Source organism: Hesperophylax consimilis, chromosome 1 (genome assembly GCF_061612785.1).
Source record: "Hesperophylax consimilis isolate HC1 chromosome 1, BYU_Hcon_1.0, whole genome shotgun sequence".
NCBI lineage: Eukaryota > Metazoa > Arthropoda > Insecta > Trichoptera > Limnephilidae > Hesperophylax > Hesperophylax consimilis.
The window spans coordinates 23,169,113-23,186,727 of record NC_142836.1 but is presented as its reverse complement, the minus strand read 5'-3'; the positions used below and the strand labels follow the sequence as shown (position 1 = coordinate 23,186,727).

The following is a 17,615-nucleotide window of genomic DNA, read 5'->3' as shown; positions in this document are numbered from 1 at the left end:
TTGCGTACATATTCCAGGAATTGGGATTTTTTTCTAATGTTTGTTCTACATGTGGGCAAATGGAATAAATTGGATTGGCGGGTTGATCTTGATGGAATTGGAATTTTTATTAAATTGGTAAGCTCTGGCGAGCCTCGGCCATTATTTAGAATTTTATAATACAAGATTTGATAAAAAATTAAACACTAGTAATTATTACGGTTTTGATAAGGATAACATTTTCATTTTAAAACTGTTGATTTCCTGTTGATTTCCGTAAAATACAACAAATAGAAATGATGGTTCACAGAATGATAATACCGATAATCTTATATGGCCACTAACTGAAAATAATATTAAAAATGTATTTTAATTATCATTGGTTGTGACAACCCTTTCCTAAAAGAAATATATTTGTTCAATGTAATCCGATAGCTGTCTGGGATATATCCGGTCGAGAATATGTGGAAAGGGTTCAATCAAATTACGGAACAAACTGTTGGGTAGCTGTCTCTTTTCTGCGCGGTGGCAGGAGCACGTCAGTAACACGTGTTAATATGTTCACGTGATCGCGGAGTGAATTCGTAGCTAATCGTTTGAGAACTTTGTTATGAATTAAGTTTTGAACTTATTAACCACCTACCTATGATGTTTTTCAATTAAATTAAAATTAATCTTGTAACCGACCAATATTTAGCCCAGTTACCTAGGTACCTAGGTACATATCTATGAACAATAAGTTTTCTGAAAAATGCAATCAATTTATTTAGACAAAATTAATGAAATTAAAAGTTTTTCGATTTTAAAGAGGTCTTTAAAGGATTTTAATGTTCTGAGCCGGGTAGCAGTATCTACCATTACATCAACACCACTACCATCACTCAAGTGTCTGCTCCTAACCGTCTGGCGACAGTGAAAGTACACATTTACAAATGTTCCGAAAGTGCCAGTGCAAAGTGAAAATGCCGAAAATATACTATAGTATAGGTACCAATGTATTAAGTAAACTTAATAAACTGTTAATTACACCTATTTATCAAATATTTTTTTTTTATTTTACAAGCAATAATTATTCGCCTGAAACACTCATCCACATTGAAAAATCTCCTGATAAAAGATACATGACGCAAGATATAAGATATACAAGATAGTTTACCAAAAAAATAATAAATATTTTTTTCTTGCGCACGCCGTAATTTGAACCCGCGACCTCCGAATTCATAGCCAAGGATCGTAATCTCAATCTCAACGGCGAAACAATGAACAACTATTTTCTAGTTATTTAAAATATTGCATTATTCACGTAACATGGCGATACTGAAAGTACCTATCTACCATTCTTGAACTTGCCGCAAATATACCATGTAGGTACTAACGTATTATTTAAACAAATAAATATTGTGAAATTATACAAATTTATCAGATAAAATTTACTTGCGCACAACGTAATTTGAACCCGCGACCTCCTAATTCGTAGTCAAGGATCGTCATCTCAATCTCAACGGCGAAAAATTTAACAACTATTTTGTAGTTATTTAAAATATTGCATTTTTTACGTAACATGGCGATACTGAAAGTACCTATCTACCATTCTTGAAATTGCCGCAAATATACCATATAGGTAGTAACGTATTATTTAAACAAATAAATATTGTGAAATTATACAAATTTATCAAATAAAATTTACTTGCGCACGACGTAATTTGAACCCGCGACCTCCGAATTCATAGCCAAGGATCGTAATCTCAATCTCAACGGCGAAACAATGAACAACTATTTTGTAGTTATTTGTAGTTATTAACTATTTTCTAGTTATTAAAAATATTGCATTATTCAAGTAACAGGGCGATACTGAAAGTACCTACCCACCATTCTTGAAATTGCAGCAAATATACCATGTAGGTACTAACGTATTATTTAAACAAATAAATATTGTGAAATTATACAAATTTATCAGATAAAATTTACTTGCGCACAACGTAATTTGAACCCGCGACCTGCGAATTCGTAGCCAAGGATCGTAATCTCAATCTCAACGGCGAAAAATTTAACAACTATTTTGTAGTTATTTAAAATATTGCATTATTCACGTAACATGGCGATACTGAAAGTACCTATCTACCATTCTTGAACTTGCCGCAAATATACCATATAGGTACGAACGAATTATTTAAAACTAATAAGTATTGTGAAATTATAGAAATTTATCAAATAAAATTTACTTGCGCACGACGTAATATGAACCCGCGACCTCCGAATTCATAGCCAAGGATCGTAATCTCAATCTCAACGGCGAAACAATGAACAACTATTTTGTAGTTATTTAAAATATTGCATTATTCACGTAACATAGCGATACTGAAAGTACCTATCCACCATTCTTAAACTTGCCGCAAATATACCATATAGGTACGAACGAATTATTTAAAACTAATAAATATTGTGAAATTATACAAATTCATCAAATAAAATTTACTTGTGCACAACGTAATTTGAACCCGCGACCTCCGAATTCGTAGCCAAGGATCGTAATCTCAATCTCAACGGCGAAACAATGAACAACTATTTTGTAGTTATTTGTAGTTATTAACTATTTTCTAGTTATTAAAAATATTGCATTATTCAAGTAACAGGGCGATACTGAAAGTACCTATCCACCATTCTTGAAATTGCCGCAAATATACCATGTAGGTACTAACGGATTATTTAAACAAATAAATATTGTGAAATTATACAAATTTATCAGATAAAATTTACTTGCGCACAACGTAATTTGAACCCGCGACCTGCGAATTCGTAGCCAAGGATCGTAATCTCAATATCCACGGCGAAAAATTTAACAACTATTTTGTAGTTATTTAAAATATTGCATTATTCAAGTAACATGGCGATACTGAAAGTACCTATCTACCATTCTTGAATTTGCCGCAAATACCTATACCATATAGGTAGGTACTAACGTATTATTTCAACAAATAAATATTGTGAAATTATGCAAATTGCACGCCGTAATTTGAACCCGCGATTTCTGAATTCTTTTTTTATAGTTATATTATTATTGCATTATTCACGTAACATGAGAGTAGGAAGTATGTACCTCTCATTATTATTTTACATACATTTATACTTTTGAATAGGTACCTAGAAAAAAAAAACTATAAAAATAAAAAGTATAAAACTCAGTACGGGTAGTGAAGCCCACATTGTCAAAGTATGAAAATAAATTTATTTTGAAAATACAGGTATCTGTAATATGATTAAAAATTATGGAAGTATTTTTTTTTTCACAAAGATCTCTTTTCAGGGTGGAATGCCTAAAACCAAAAAAAAAACTTTTTTTTTAATGTTTGCACAAACGTAATATGTGTAATTATTTTTATTAGATTATTTTAAAATCAGTTTTTAATACACCATCATATTATGTACGAGCATATTAATTTTATTATTATCTAATGAGAAAAAATAATACCAACAATGCGGACACCGGGTTTAAAAATGCGACATTCTCCGACAAAAGCAAGCGAAAAAGAATACAAACATAAATTAGGTAAATAGGTACCGAGCCTTTGCTAATTCGAAAATTCACAATAGAAAATTTCAAAAATCTGAGAACGATACGATAGTGGCATCTATGGATATTTTAGTAATGTATGGCTCAAAGCATGCCTTCTGCATAATTTTAAAATTGGCTTCAATCTATGCGTTGCGTATATAATGCAAAGTGTTAGTTTGGGGACAGATACTTTGGGCCTGTCCCCAAACTATACAAATGTCCCCGAAGTATGGGCGCGCTCGAAAAACTGTCCTCATTCTATGCTTCCCACATATATATATATATATATATATATATATATATCCCGCTACATTTTTTGCGTCCGACCCCTAAAAACTCCATAGCATTGCAGCGTCCACCGACTTACAGCGTCCGATATACGGACGCTACAATGTTTTGACCTCAAAATTGGCCAGAACGATGCTTACCCCATGTAGAATCGTATGGCAAAAATTTTTGTGGAAGCAAAAAATGTCTCAGAATGTCTGGAAACGAATATTGAACGTTTGACATTTTGCCGACAGGTTCGCTACACGATGTATATATCGAGCAGTGTATGTTTTTATTCATTTCTACGATCTTGCCGCGTCCACGAAGTAATATAATTTTCGATACATAACGACGATCATGCTGCGTCTACGCATTACATCGTTAGTATTGCGTCCTCAAGACCGATTACGAGTAGATATTATTTTATATACATAACGACGGTCGTGCTGCGTCCACGCATTACGTCGATAGTACTGCGTCCCCGTAGCCGCTCATGAGAATATACTATTTTTAACTCATAATGACAATCATGATGCTTCCATGCATCACGTCGATAGTATTGCGTCCCAGTGAACGATCACGAGTAGATATTATTTTGAATATACAACGACGGTTATGCTGCATCCACGCATTACTTTGATAGTATTGCGTCCCCCTGGCCGATCACGTTGAAATATTATTATGAATACATAACGACGGTCTTGCTGCGTCTACGCATTACGTCGATAGTACTGCGTCCTCGTGGCCATTCGGAGTACATTGTTAAATATTATTTGAGCGTTTGGTTGAGTAAATCATCAGATTTGGCAACATTTGGTTAATTTACAACGATGCCGCTTGATACTCAGAACTAAGAATCGTCTTGCGTGGTTTTTAATGCATAACGACGATTTTGCTGCGTCCACGCATTACTTCGATAGTACTGCGTCCCCATGGCCATTCACGAGTACATTTTTATAAATTATTTGAGCGTTTGGTTGAGTAAATCATCAGATTTGGCAACATTTGGTTAATTTACAACGATGCCGCTTGACACTAAGAACTAAGAAGCATCCTGCGTAGTTTTTAATGCATAACGACGATCGTGATGCGTTTACGCATTACGTTGGTAGTATTGCGTCCGTTGTTGTTTTTTTTTAAAGAAAAAGCGTTTTTTTTGGGAGCGAAACCCGGTCGGCACAAAGTATAAAAAATAAAAGTGGTGTTTACAAAGTTATTATTTTATTTTAAATTAAATATTGTTGTCAATTAAACAAACAATTTATAAGTTCCCGAATATTATCTGAATATAAAATAAATCTTATAGAATAAAATAAAAACCTCAAGATATGAATTGAAATCTAGCAAGAATATCGTAACACAAATTGTGAGGATTATTATTAATATATTTATAGAATTATAACTATATATTTTATCACACCTTCATAAATGCAATGAAAACTTTAACTCAAATGAAATCAACAAAAAATCAAAATATAGAAGAATACGTATGTGAAACATACAGTGAATGCACTAAAATCTAGAACAATATAATAAATCTACTAACAATCTTGCACTTAAACATAAGGAGTATAATTTGAAACATGGACGAACTTCTGGTATACCTATGTATTTAACATTATGTCCACAACCAGATTTTTTAATACTATCCAAGGCACACTCGCATGCAATACATAAAAATATTCCAAGTATTCCAAACTACAAACAATATGTCACAAATTATCACAAAAATAAAAGTAGTGGAATTGTAATCTATGCTAAAGAAAAATTTACTGATATCAATGTTAACGAAATACCAATATGTAACGCAAACTGTTTGTCAATTAATGAATCTAAATAATTAGCTAATTAATATAATCGCATGTATCGAATACATAGCTCTATTATACCCTTATAGTCCAGTAGGTACCCAAGCGATTCTTTCAGAAACTTGATCTGGGTGCTTAGGCTGTGAACATCTTGGAATAATTATCGATAATAACATCAAATGGAAAAGTCAAATAAACTCCACAGTAGACAGAATGAGAAAACTCATCTTTGTGTTTTTTAGACTTAGAAATACTGTATCATTAAAAATACTTAAAGGTATTTATTTTGCACTTGCACATTCTACACTACTACAATATGAAATCGTGGTTTGCGGGGGGGGGGGGTGCGTATTAATCATACCTACGTCCACTTGTGACAATTCAAAAAATATTAATAAAAATCATATTTAAAAAAGCCATATAACTATCCAACAATAAATGTTTTCCAAGGTTTCCCGGTTCCCCTTCTCACAAAAATTTATGACAAAAATACTCGTACATTAAGAACTTCAATTACATAAAGATTTATTTGATAAAAATAATATTCCATAATTAATTTTAAGCTAAATAATTATTTATATTGGAGGACTAACCGTACCACTTGTTCGAACTACAACAGCAAAACATCATTATTTATTTAACGGTATAAAATTATTCAATAAATTACTCCTGGATATATCTGAGGAAAATTATGACAGTTACAAAAAAAAAACAATTTAAAATTCTCTAATACCACCTAATAAATTTTCTTATTGTTTTAAATTATTTATTTATTTATTTTATTTCAGGGAAATCAACAGTTTACAATGTGGTTCATTTATACACGTGTAATTTACCTAACTGAGAAACCAATTGCAGATTTCCGCAATATTCTATTCTATTATGTATGTAAAAATTTAAAAACTATACTTACAAGAACTAAAAAATATTAAATTTATCAAAGAAAGCAAACACTTAGTGGCTTGACATTATACAAAATGAAACAAATACTTTGTTTTAAACCACTTTATTTTAATTTATATTTCGTCGACCGGTTTGGATTGAACCCAAATATTGTATAAAATAAATATAAAGTAGTTTAAAACATAGTATTGTTTCATTTTGTAAAAAATATAACGTTATTCAAGAGGGAGATTATTATAACATGAGATTATTTTAACTGGAGATTATTATAACAGGAGATTATTAAAACAGAAGATTATTATAACGTAATACTACATAATATATCGTCGGTGCATACATAATATGAACAATGTAACGTTTTTGACGAAAATGAACTAAATATACAGTTTTTTTTAGTTTTTTTTTCTCCACCTTCTACAATATGAACCATGTCCTAATAACCAATATTTATGGAGATAGAAAACGAATCATGTGCAGGCAGTCAAAATTTTGCATCTCAATAAGAACCATGTGAACTTATTTTACATGGTTCATATTAAATGTGCGCTTTTTTCCGCATCTATGGTCACATTGTTCATATTCTACATCTATGATTACACTGACAGTTGTCAAGTTGTTCCCGCATATTTTCTACCTTGTACACGCTCTAGCTGTTTTTGAAGTGAATAAATAAATAAATCCGACATAATATTATTGTTTGACGGTTCGTGGCCATTTGGTTTATAAAGTAGCGGTAAGTTATTATGTTTTATTTTATAAATTTCACGTATTTTCCTAAAAACAGTAACAAAATGTCATCCGAGGATTTATGAAAAATGGCTGCCCTTTGAAGCGTCAATAATTTGAGTCCAGTGTTGTGATAAACTTCGAATTTTGACACAATGTGGAAAAATATTAAAGTTATTTTGTTTTTATGTTTCAGGGAAAGTTTAATACTAAAATTTAACTCAAAAATAAGAGAAATACATGATTATTCTAAGCATTACATGTCATTATCATCTGACTGGCATCTGTAAGTATTTGTCTGTCTTTTAACTATATTTTACTATATTGTTGTCATATTTGTGCGTACTATGTAATGTATATTTCAATCTGTGTATCTTCTTTTACAGATAAATATATCTTTGACTATAATAAGAGAAACGTGTAGAGAAATCACTGTTGTTTGCTGACAAGTTCAAAAATTTTTATGTGAGTTCATATTTTTATAACTGTACTAGTACTGTAGCAGGAAAGATGTTGAATTATGTATTTAATTTTGATTTTGTTCCAGAATGTACCGAAACCGCACGAGGGAGATTGTACGTTTAAGTACGATACGTAGTTCTGTATCAGAGGTTATGGATGTTGGAGATCTTGAACCAGTCAATCAAATGGATGTTGAAGATCTTGAACCAGTCAATCAAATGTATGACAACATGATGTTATGTCCTGTGACTGGAGAATTTATTCCAAACCTGTCGAATAACATTGGCTCCACACGGAACGATGTTATCTCTGGAGACAAAAGTCTGTGTGAATTAACTGGAGAGTGGATCCCAGAAAATGATAATACAAATGTTTCTTTACCATTAGATTCTGATTCACTTGTTCAGAAGATTAAAAAAAATAAGAGATGTAGAGTCTTGGGCAAAGAGTATGTCGGATATAAAAAGCATTGCGGGAAATATGAGCAAAGCCAATTGAAGTCAGCAAAGTCTATGGGAATAAGATGTGAACACGAACAACCCAAATTTGCACTTAAAAAAAGTGGGTGTGTCAAGCCTACGCAAGACAGAAGTGAAACTTCTAGTTTCAGCTGATGCTTGGCGTGGCGCAGTTCGCTGGTGTCTGAGAGAGAGGAAAGAAGAGAAGAGAGAGAACGTTCGTGAGCGGCTCCCCCACCTCAACAAGGTTTCACTTCAAAAATGCCACAGCCGAGAATCGAACCTCGCTTAACTGATTGAAAGCCAACCACGCTGAGCACCAACTGTAAGCAAAGCCGCATAAATTGATTATATTATGTAGGTTCTGAAAATATGAGAGCTTGTTATGTTTTATAATGTTACCTACATCACACCCAAAATATAATATATTTTTAAAAATAATGTACAATGTACAGAAATAGAATCCCACACAAGATCGCGTAGTGCGCTCTAGCGAACGGATATTTTATCAGAGGGAGATAGTTTTAATTTTTTTTTCTGTAAATTATTACATATTATCAAAATAAATAAATTAATTAAATAAATGTAATACAATTATCATAATATACGGATTAGATAATAATTTTAATCCAACACAATAACGCAAAGCGCGCTCTAGCGGAGTAATGTTTTATCACAGTGAGATAAGTGTTTTTATTATTTTGCAATATTATTTTCTTTTAAAAAATGTTCTGACCTACTAAAAAATAAGATATTGAATGAAAAAGGCGTTAAAAACAAAAAAATAATGTGCGATGGCCGAGAATCGAACTCGGATCAACTGCTTGGAAGGCAACTATGCTGACCATTACACCACCAACGCCAGTTGTCGGGATGAGCTAAGAAGCATTTATATGTTACTTCAAAACTTTGACTAGATCAAATGAACTTTAATCGGTGGTGGGGGTACCCGCATTTTCGTTTCGGTCATGAGTCGGTTTTACTCCGGTCCTCGAAATTGCATGACGCGCGTAAAGAAGTTTCACTTCAAAATTCTTTTTATTGTCATAAAATAACGGAAGAGGATCGCCTGCACACATTCAACAGTTTTTGGAAATTGAAAACTTGGTCGGAGAAGAGAGCTTATTTCCTGGGCTTTGTAGCAGTACGTGCTATAAGACAGCGTCGTCGTGAAAGCGCAGATTGCACGAAAAAGACACAAGGACGTGATGTATATCTGTTTACCAAGGACGGGGATAAATATAAGGTGTGTCAAAAAATGTTTATGAATACGTTGAGCATTACAAAAAGCACTTTCAGGAGGTGGAGCTATCATAATCAAGTTGTCAATGACGAGGATAACGTATCCCCTAACACTGTAAGTAAAAAAGTTGCCAAGCATACTAAAGCAGTGGATAGTATTAAAAAATGGCTTAATCTTCTGCCAGTTGTTCCGAGTCACTACTGCAGATCACAAACAAATAGACGATATGTGGAATCGTTCTTTTTATCAAAGCAACACATGCTTTCAGTCTTCAGTATTTGGTGCACTGAAAATAATGTGCCAAAAGTCAACAGAAACTTATTCAGTGACGTTTTAAAAGCTGAAAAGGTTTCCATTCACCACCCACGCAAAGATCAATGTGATATTTGTGTGGGTTTTAAATGCGGTACTATTGGAGGAGAAGTTTATGAGCAGCATATTATACGCAAGGATCAAGCGAAAATTGCTAAGAATGCAGCAAAAGAATCTGCCAGTGAGACTACATTAGTTGTCACTATGGACTTGCAGAGTGTACTTTTATGTCCCAAATTACTAGCGTCTGCTGTATACTACAAGCAGAAACTTCAACTCCACAACTTCACATTATACGTCCTAAACAATGCAGATGTCACTCTCTACACGTGGCATGAAGCAGATGGAGGTGTGACCGCGAATGAATTCACAAGTTGTATAATCAACTACCTGGAGAGCTTACCCCTACAGTATAAGAATGTCATCCTTATTTCCGATGGTTGCAATTACCAAAATCGGAACAGAATACTGGCAAGTGCATTGAGTGATTACTCTAAAAGGTCGTCAGTCACAATAGATCAAATTTTTCTGGAGAAGGGCCATACTATGATGGAAGCCGACAATGTCCATTCGGTGCTGGAGCATTACTTCAAGCCACCAATATATTCTCCAAGTGATTATTTATCTCGCATGCAAATGGCTCGACCCAAACAGCCATACAATATAAAAAATGTCCACTTCGACTTTTTTTTAAATTACGAATCATTGAATACAAACCTAACATCTTTGAGACCGGGAAAGAAAGTAGGGGATCCCGTTGTCACAGATTTGAGAGCTCTTAAATACTTATCGTCGGGGGATATCCTCTATAAATTAGACCAGTCGAAGGATTGGCTGGAATTGCTCCAACGCCGCAAGACTGGCTATGTTCCCCCATTGCCTCTATACACCAAACCCCTTGCTTTATCAGATTCTAAATTCAGGCATTTGCAAGAGTTAAAACTGGTAATAGATAAGGATCATCACCCATTTTATGATTCTCTAACTTATGTGTAGAATTGTGGGAGAAAAAACAAATAATTTAAGTGTGAATTATGTTTCCTCTTTTTTAGTAATTATATTCCAATAAAAACATCATTAAAAAATATAATATTGTGTTTATTTTACTATTATGTATTTCATTGAAGTATGATTTTATGCTATTAATATTATCGAGTTATTAAATTTATTCTTAAAGAATAAACTTACTAAAACTAGTGTGAAAAATGAGAGCAATGGTCCACTCACTGAACTTGTCAGGAGGTTACTAGTTTTAATTAGCAGAGCTCTAAGAATGTGAATGGTAGAAGAAGGCGAGGACGCCCAAGAAAGACATGGCACGACCAAGTGAATCAGATACTTGAGTCGGACCATGTCAAGAGTCAGAATAATAGAAGAGCATGTATGAGACGTTGTATTAATGTGAACGAGACAAGGAATGTGTGCCAAGACCGAGTTGTTTGGCGGTCCGTCCTCTCTGCCTACCCCTGCGGAGAAACGGCGTGATGGTTAGTTAGTTAGTTATCTTTAAGATATTTTAGAGATGGATTTTCTTCTGTGTAAATATGGGTGTTGTGATGACAAAGATGTGTGTCGTTAAAACTTGGGACTCTTAAAATAAAAAGTTTCATTCACATAATTTATACTTTTCCAAAATATTATACAAAAATTGATATAAATAATAAAACAAAATGTCATATCCTTTGCACACCACTACATTCACATAATATATTTTGTGATAATAGTCTCCCATTTTAAATCTCTACTTTAAACACAAGACTTGAATGAAATATTTTGACAGCTTCTATTGAAAATGAACAATGTGACGAAAACCGTGCACAGAATATGAACCATGTGAGCAAAATCGCATTAAAATGTGATTTTCTGATACAAAATAATTAATATTTGCAAATAACATTTTATTTTACTGAATAAAATGTATATTTCCTACTTTGTTCATAAATACAACTTTCGTTTTCCGTTTCGTTATTTTTTTAAACAGTTTTTATCGATTATCTCAGAATGTACTAAAGCTTACATTGTTCATATTATGTATGCACCGACGATATGTCATTACATAATATAATAACATTTTATGCAGTTTGGTACACGTTTAATACATTTTTAATATAGTTTTTATATTTATTTTGGTTACATTGAAGATAGAATCAGAGAGAATGTTATTATACATATGTTGAACATATTCTTCTAAGACAAGCATTTTTATTTTACTAGATTACATGAGCGTGTGTGCCGTGTAGGTACTTTCAAATCAATTCTGCTTAATAAACTCCACATATTATGTTTCTGCTTATCATTCCTTGGTATTATTTATAACTAACCTGTTTTTATTACTTTTATTGTATTTTCTTGTAAGGCTATTAATACTTTTTGTAATAATATTTGCAATATAAATATGTAAAATTATATTGCTGTCCTCTCCTAAACACAGGCATCTTACTTATCAGAAAAGTGATTTAAATATTATTTAATATTATGTTGTAAATATTGTCACACTAAAGATGTTAAGAAATAAAAATAAAAAAAATATTTTTATTTTGAACTTAATGGTATTAATATGTTTAACTCATTAATTAAAATATTGCAATTTGAGGTTGAACTAATTAAGTTAAATATAAAAACAGATATTATTATATTGAATACGTAACGACAGAAGTTCTGCGTCGATGGTATTGTATCCTCGTGACCAATCACGAGTAGATATTATTTTGTATACATAACGACGGCCGTGCTGCGTCCACGCATTTCGTCGATAGTATTGCGTCCCCATGGCCGTTGGCGAATTTGTACATTTTTATGTATTATTTGAGTCCTTGGTGAAGCAAAACGCCAGATTTGGCAACATTCAGTTCATTTACAACGTTGCCACTTAGCACTCAGAACTAAAAAGCGCCTTGCGCGGGTGGACATTTTTGTAAGATGGTTTACAGTGGACGGTAAATTGATATCCCGACCTAAAAATGTCCAACCGCCCTCTGCAATGGAGCGAACTGGCGCGTTATGAAATGATACATTTTTACTAAGGATATCGTTGTAAAAAAAATTGTCGCACGCCTGCGCCCAGTAGGTACGTTTGTATACAAGGTGCAACAAGATATTCATTCAAACTTCTCACTATCAATAGACAGTTTGTTGTCAGGTCTGGTGTGTTTCTGGATGTCAAAAAAATAAAACATAAATATATATACATATATTTTTTATATACCGCACAAGAGTCTCAACCGCTCCCGTCTGGAACAGCGAGACTGTAGCATCCCCAATCTGAGTACTAGGGTGAAGGTATTGGGGAGGGGAAGAAGATGAGGAAGAGAAATGTAGAAAAATACCTGGCTATTTATATCTGGTCACCAAACACGGCGAAAGCTTGGAAATAACGTTTCCATTCGGAATGGTGGTCACACACCAGGGCGACACTGAGAGTATATTTCACTCTGGAACGTGCTGCAAACACACTTTATGTTATGTTTAATGTATTAATTGTGAAATAACACAAACAAATAAAAATTTATTTGCGCACGCCGGGCTTGACAGTCAGATTACGGGCTTCGGATTGCGAGTCGAGAGTCTTATCTCTCAACCACAGATGCTGTAATTAATTAATTAATTCACTATGAACGTGAAAACTTCACTAGAAAAGTAAGAAATATTTTGTGTTGTTTATTTATTTGTTAATTTATTTATTACACCTAATAGACGTTTACATTCTAGTTTAATAGTTGAGTATCGCAGTTATTATAAATTCTTCAAAATTAAAACAATAGAGAAAACAAAATAGAATGAAAAAAAATAAAATGTTACAACAAAAGCGTATAATAAAATAAGACACATTGGTAAAAATGATAAGAAGTCTCACATAAGTAGATATTCAAAATAAAGAAAAGATTGCAAAAATTATAGATGTCTATTTGTCTCGATATATAAAAGAATTAAAATAAACAATATTTATATTGATTATTTTTAAGGTGAAATATATCTCCCATATCAGAATAAGTCATGTAATCCTAAGGGGTTTAATAATATAAGGGGCATAACAACGGCCTAAATTTACCTTTTGAAACTCTCAAAACAAATCCAAGAGTCTTAAGGGCCTTATATACGGAAGACGTAAAAATTAAATCGACCTTCAAAACGCCATGTAACAAACAAATAATATACACTCGGACGCAAGAATATATTATTCAGTATGGACGTGAAACCTTTATTAGAATAGTCAGCAATATACGGCAGACGTAACAAATAAATTAGAGTGAACGGACGTGAAACCTATATTAAAAGGAACCTTCAATATACAAAAAATATACACCCGGACGTGAGTATGTACGTGACGCTAGAAATGTATGAAAGTGTAATAAACATCAAAACCTGCATTATTATGAATATTAAAAAAATATGATATTATCGATTATCGTGAGTAAAACATAGTGCAATATTCACAAAAACAATCTAAAAAAAAGAACTAGAAGTGCTGGACGCCCAAAGACGGATTTACGCACGGACGCAATAAATGTTGTGGGACCTATATATATATATATATATATATATATATATATATATATATATATATATATCTATTTTAAATAACGTAACATACTTCGTATGCAACAAGCATGATTTGAAAATTGATCAATCAATCAATCAAAAATGAACACATGAAAAGATTTTATAAGCTCATTACTAGATAAAAATATTACAAATCGTGAATCCATATTGCCAGTTATCAATAACGTCAATCAAAACATGTAATTAATTACCTTTGGTTGAGAGGGAGAAGTAAATTAAGATACATAATTACCAATAATAATTACAATTTGCAAATGCGCATTCAAACCTATACCTACTAAAAAATAAAAACAAACATTCCCGGATTACGAATAATCTGACAATATTTAAAAGGACCTACTATCGTTATACACGGAAGATGTGGCTTCGTTGCTTGTGGAATTATATAGCTAGCAAATGCATTTGCAACTCAGCCCATAAACGGTCATATAATTTTAGTTTCTTCTAATTGTCATGTTGGGATTATTTTTTTGGCTCAAGGAAACTGTTACTACTTTATAATGAATGACTAATCCGAGAAAAAATAAGGGATGATAAAAATTTGAAAAAAAAATTGGAAAATGTAAATGTTTCCCGTTTTGAATGGAAACTCAATGTCACATTTCTGTGCTCCTGGTATTTTATTCTTGTCAGTAGGTTCACGTTTTGATGTTTATTTTTCTTTTGTATATTTATAATGTATAATTGTGACATTATGGCCACTGCAGAAATTAACACAAATTACCTTATGAGATTTCTGCGCTCCCAGTATTTTGTTCCCGACGACAAGTCACCGTTTATTATTTACTAGCTGTACGCCAACACACGTGGCTGTGACTGTCTGTCGGTGCAGATAGAGAAACAATAGCGCCTGTTGCTTTTGAGTTCAACAATGGCGCTGGTTTAAAAAAAACATGTTTTTTTCCTGTCACAGGTGACATCTATCTGATATAGTGAAGAACTTTCGGAGATTTAAGATTTTAAACAAACGCACATTTACAATTTTATTAAAAATAGATATATTTAGCGCCGCCGACCCCGCGGAAAATCGTGGATAGTTTAATTTTCCGACAAATCAGTTCCAATTTTGAAAATGGCAAATTTCGCAATTAAAAAAAAAATTACCGCTTAAATACAATTTAAAACAAAAGTTCTAGGGTTCATTGAACCGGTGTTACAGACAGTCAGAGCACATTATAGTGATTTGTTTTTGGGGTATTATGCCGTGTTCCACTACCTCCTTATTTAGCCAACGTTTCGGAGAGCATTGCAGTGTCCATCATCAGGGCAGATGTGTAATGTAATCAGATGTGTAATCAGATTACTAAAAATCAAAATCTCAAATCATACCAGACAGAGCACAAACAAAAAAGTATTTTTAATGTTATTTTTCTTAGGCAATTCAGCTACACCAAGGTAAGAGCCAAATGATATCGGTTGCATGTTATTGTTCACCTTAGAGCCGATATCTAGTGACCTAGTTAGTTAAACACCGAAGTAAAAAAACATATTGCTCAACTACAAAAAAAAAATTATGCTCAATCCCAAACTACATCAAATTGCTTTACATATTTCATAAAATTTTAATATCAAATTGCTTTATGTATTTCATTAATTTTTAATATCAATAATTTCCCAATCTATGTATGTAGGTGTACTCACCGTGTTTATACTACGTTACCCAATAGCCCTTCATAATTCATAGCAAGGTCTACGATATCCATAAAAAATACATATGTTTATGAAGTTGTCAACAGTAAAATTATCAATAATGAATTAAACGTGCCCGTGAAATTAATAAATATTCAACATTCTTTCAATAATAATTAATTATCAATTTGCTTATAATATACTATCCGGCCCTAAGGCTTGGAATAAACTTCCTATGGAATTGAGATGTATAACCAGCCCAACAGAATTTAGATCCAAACTAAAAACTCACTTTTTCAGACACTCATTTCCATAAATCCGTCATTCTATCCAAATATTTTTTTTTTTTTCATTTTTTTATACTGTAATTGTTACATTATCTAGCGATTCCGTTCATTCAATTTTTCTATTGACTTGCCTACCAATGGACAATGGACAATATCAGCGGGAACATAACAAGTCAATCGGTTTAATTGTTGGCAGATGAATCATCTAAATGCGTTTAAGATTGACGATTGATTTTATTAATTAATTTCATTCATTTAACATATATATCCAGCTAACAATAAAAACACCCTAATATAATGGAACTTCCTTCTTCTTCTGGCGTTAGTAAGATTAGATTGTTAATATTAATTTTATTTGTAAGTTGCTAAATATGTAAATACTCGTATATATGTCGTTACGATAGTAGTTATAGGCCTTAGTCGTAAGTCACTAGATATAAGTCTTAGAGATAAGTCAGTAGTTCTAGTATTAACTATTTAAGAAATATATTTGTACAGCGCCCTTGAGGTGATTTCTCACGAAAACGGCGCTATATAAATTAGCCAAATATTATTTTTATAGTTTGTTAATGGTCTTTTATTGTTTACTAGCTATAATAATAATATTTGGATGATTTATATAGCGCCGTTTTTGTGCAAAATCATCTCAAGGGCGCTGCCCCGCCACGCGTTGCTGTGGCCCATTCTGTCTGTGCAGATAAAGAAACAATAGCGCGTGTTACTTTTACGTCCAACAAATTTAAATGTTTTTTTTCAAACATGTTTTACTTGTCACAGGTGAAATTCGTATAATAGAGCAATCGGTGAAGAAGTTTCGGAGGTTTAAGATTTAGAACAAACGAATATTTTTATTTATATATATATATATATAATTTAGTGAGGAAAAGCTATTATTATTTACCTTGATAACACTGTATAATTGTATATTTATTGTAAAAAACATACAAATATTAAATAAATAAAAAAAAAATATATATATATAAATGTAGGTGTGTCTCAAAGTCTGTCTATTATGTAAAATAAACAATTATTTCTAATTTTATGTCTTATATCTTATTGAACAGCGATTCTAAGTAATATTCAAGCACTCATAAGTTGAATTCATCAAATCTCCCCATTTTGTCAAGATTACAAGAGATACATTTTTTTTAAAATTAACATTTTTATTTAATTTTGAGACTTAGAACTACTTTATAAACGTAATAATTTGATGCAATGTAATTTTTGTTATCTTGTAAAATAAAATGAAATAATTGTACAATTTTGAACTAGATAAAGAATAATCAATTAGAAGGTCTTAGTTCCGAATCGTAAATAAATCAAGATGCAGATGTCACGAAAAATGTGTTTATTTATCGATGTAAGTAGATACCTAAGTATTTTAATTTCTTTTATTATATTTTTTAACTTGATCGAACTAATATG

The 17,615-nt window shown here is 32.2% G+C and overlaps 1 protein-coding gene and 1 long non-coding RNA gene across 3 annotated transcripts in view; both read left to right on the top strand.

Annotated features, from left to right (window-relative positions):
- Positions 1-17,615, top strand: part of LOC149426471 (estradiol 17-beta-dehydrogenase 11-like) — a 126,926-nt gene that overhangs the window by 47,868 nt on the left and 61,443 nt on the right. The gene's annotated exons all lie outside the window — the stretch shown is intronic.
- LOC149426473 (uncharacterized) lies at positions 6,836-8,247 on the top strand. Its single transcript, XR_016302092.1, has 3 exons — positions 6,836-7,525; positions 7,626-7,704; positions 7,787-8,247. It is a non-coding gene; the product is annotated as an uncharacterized LOC149426473 (long non-coding RNA).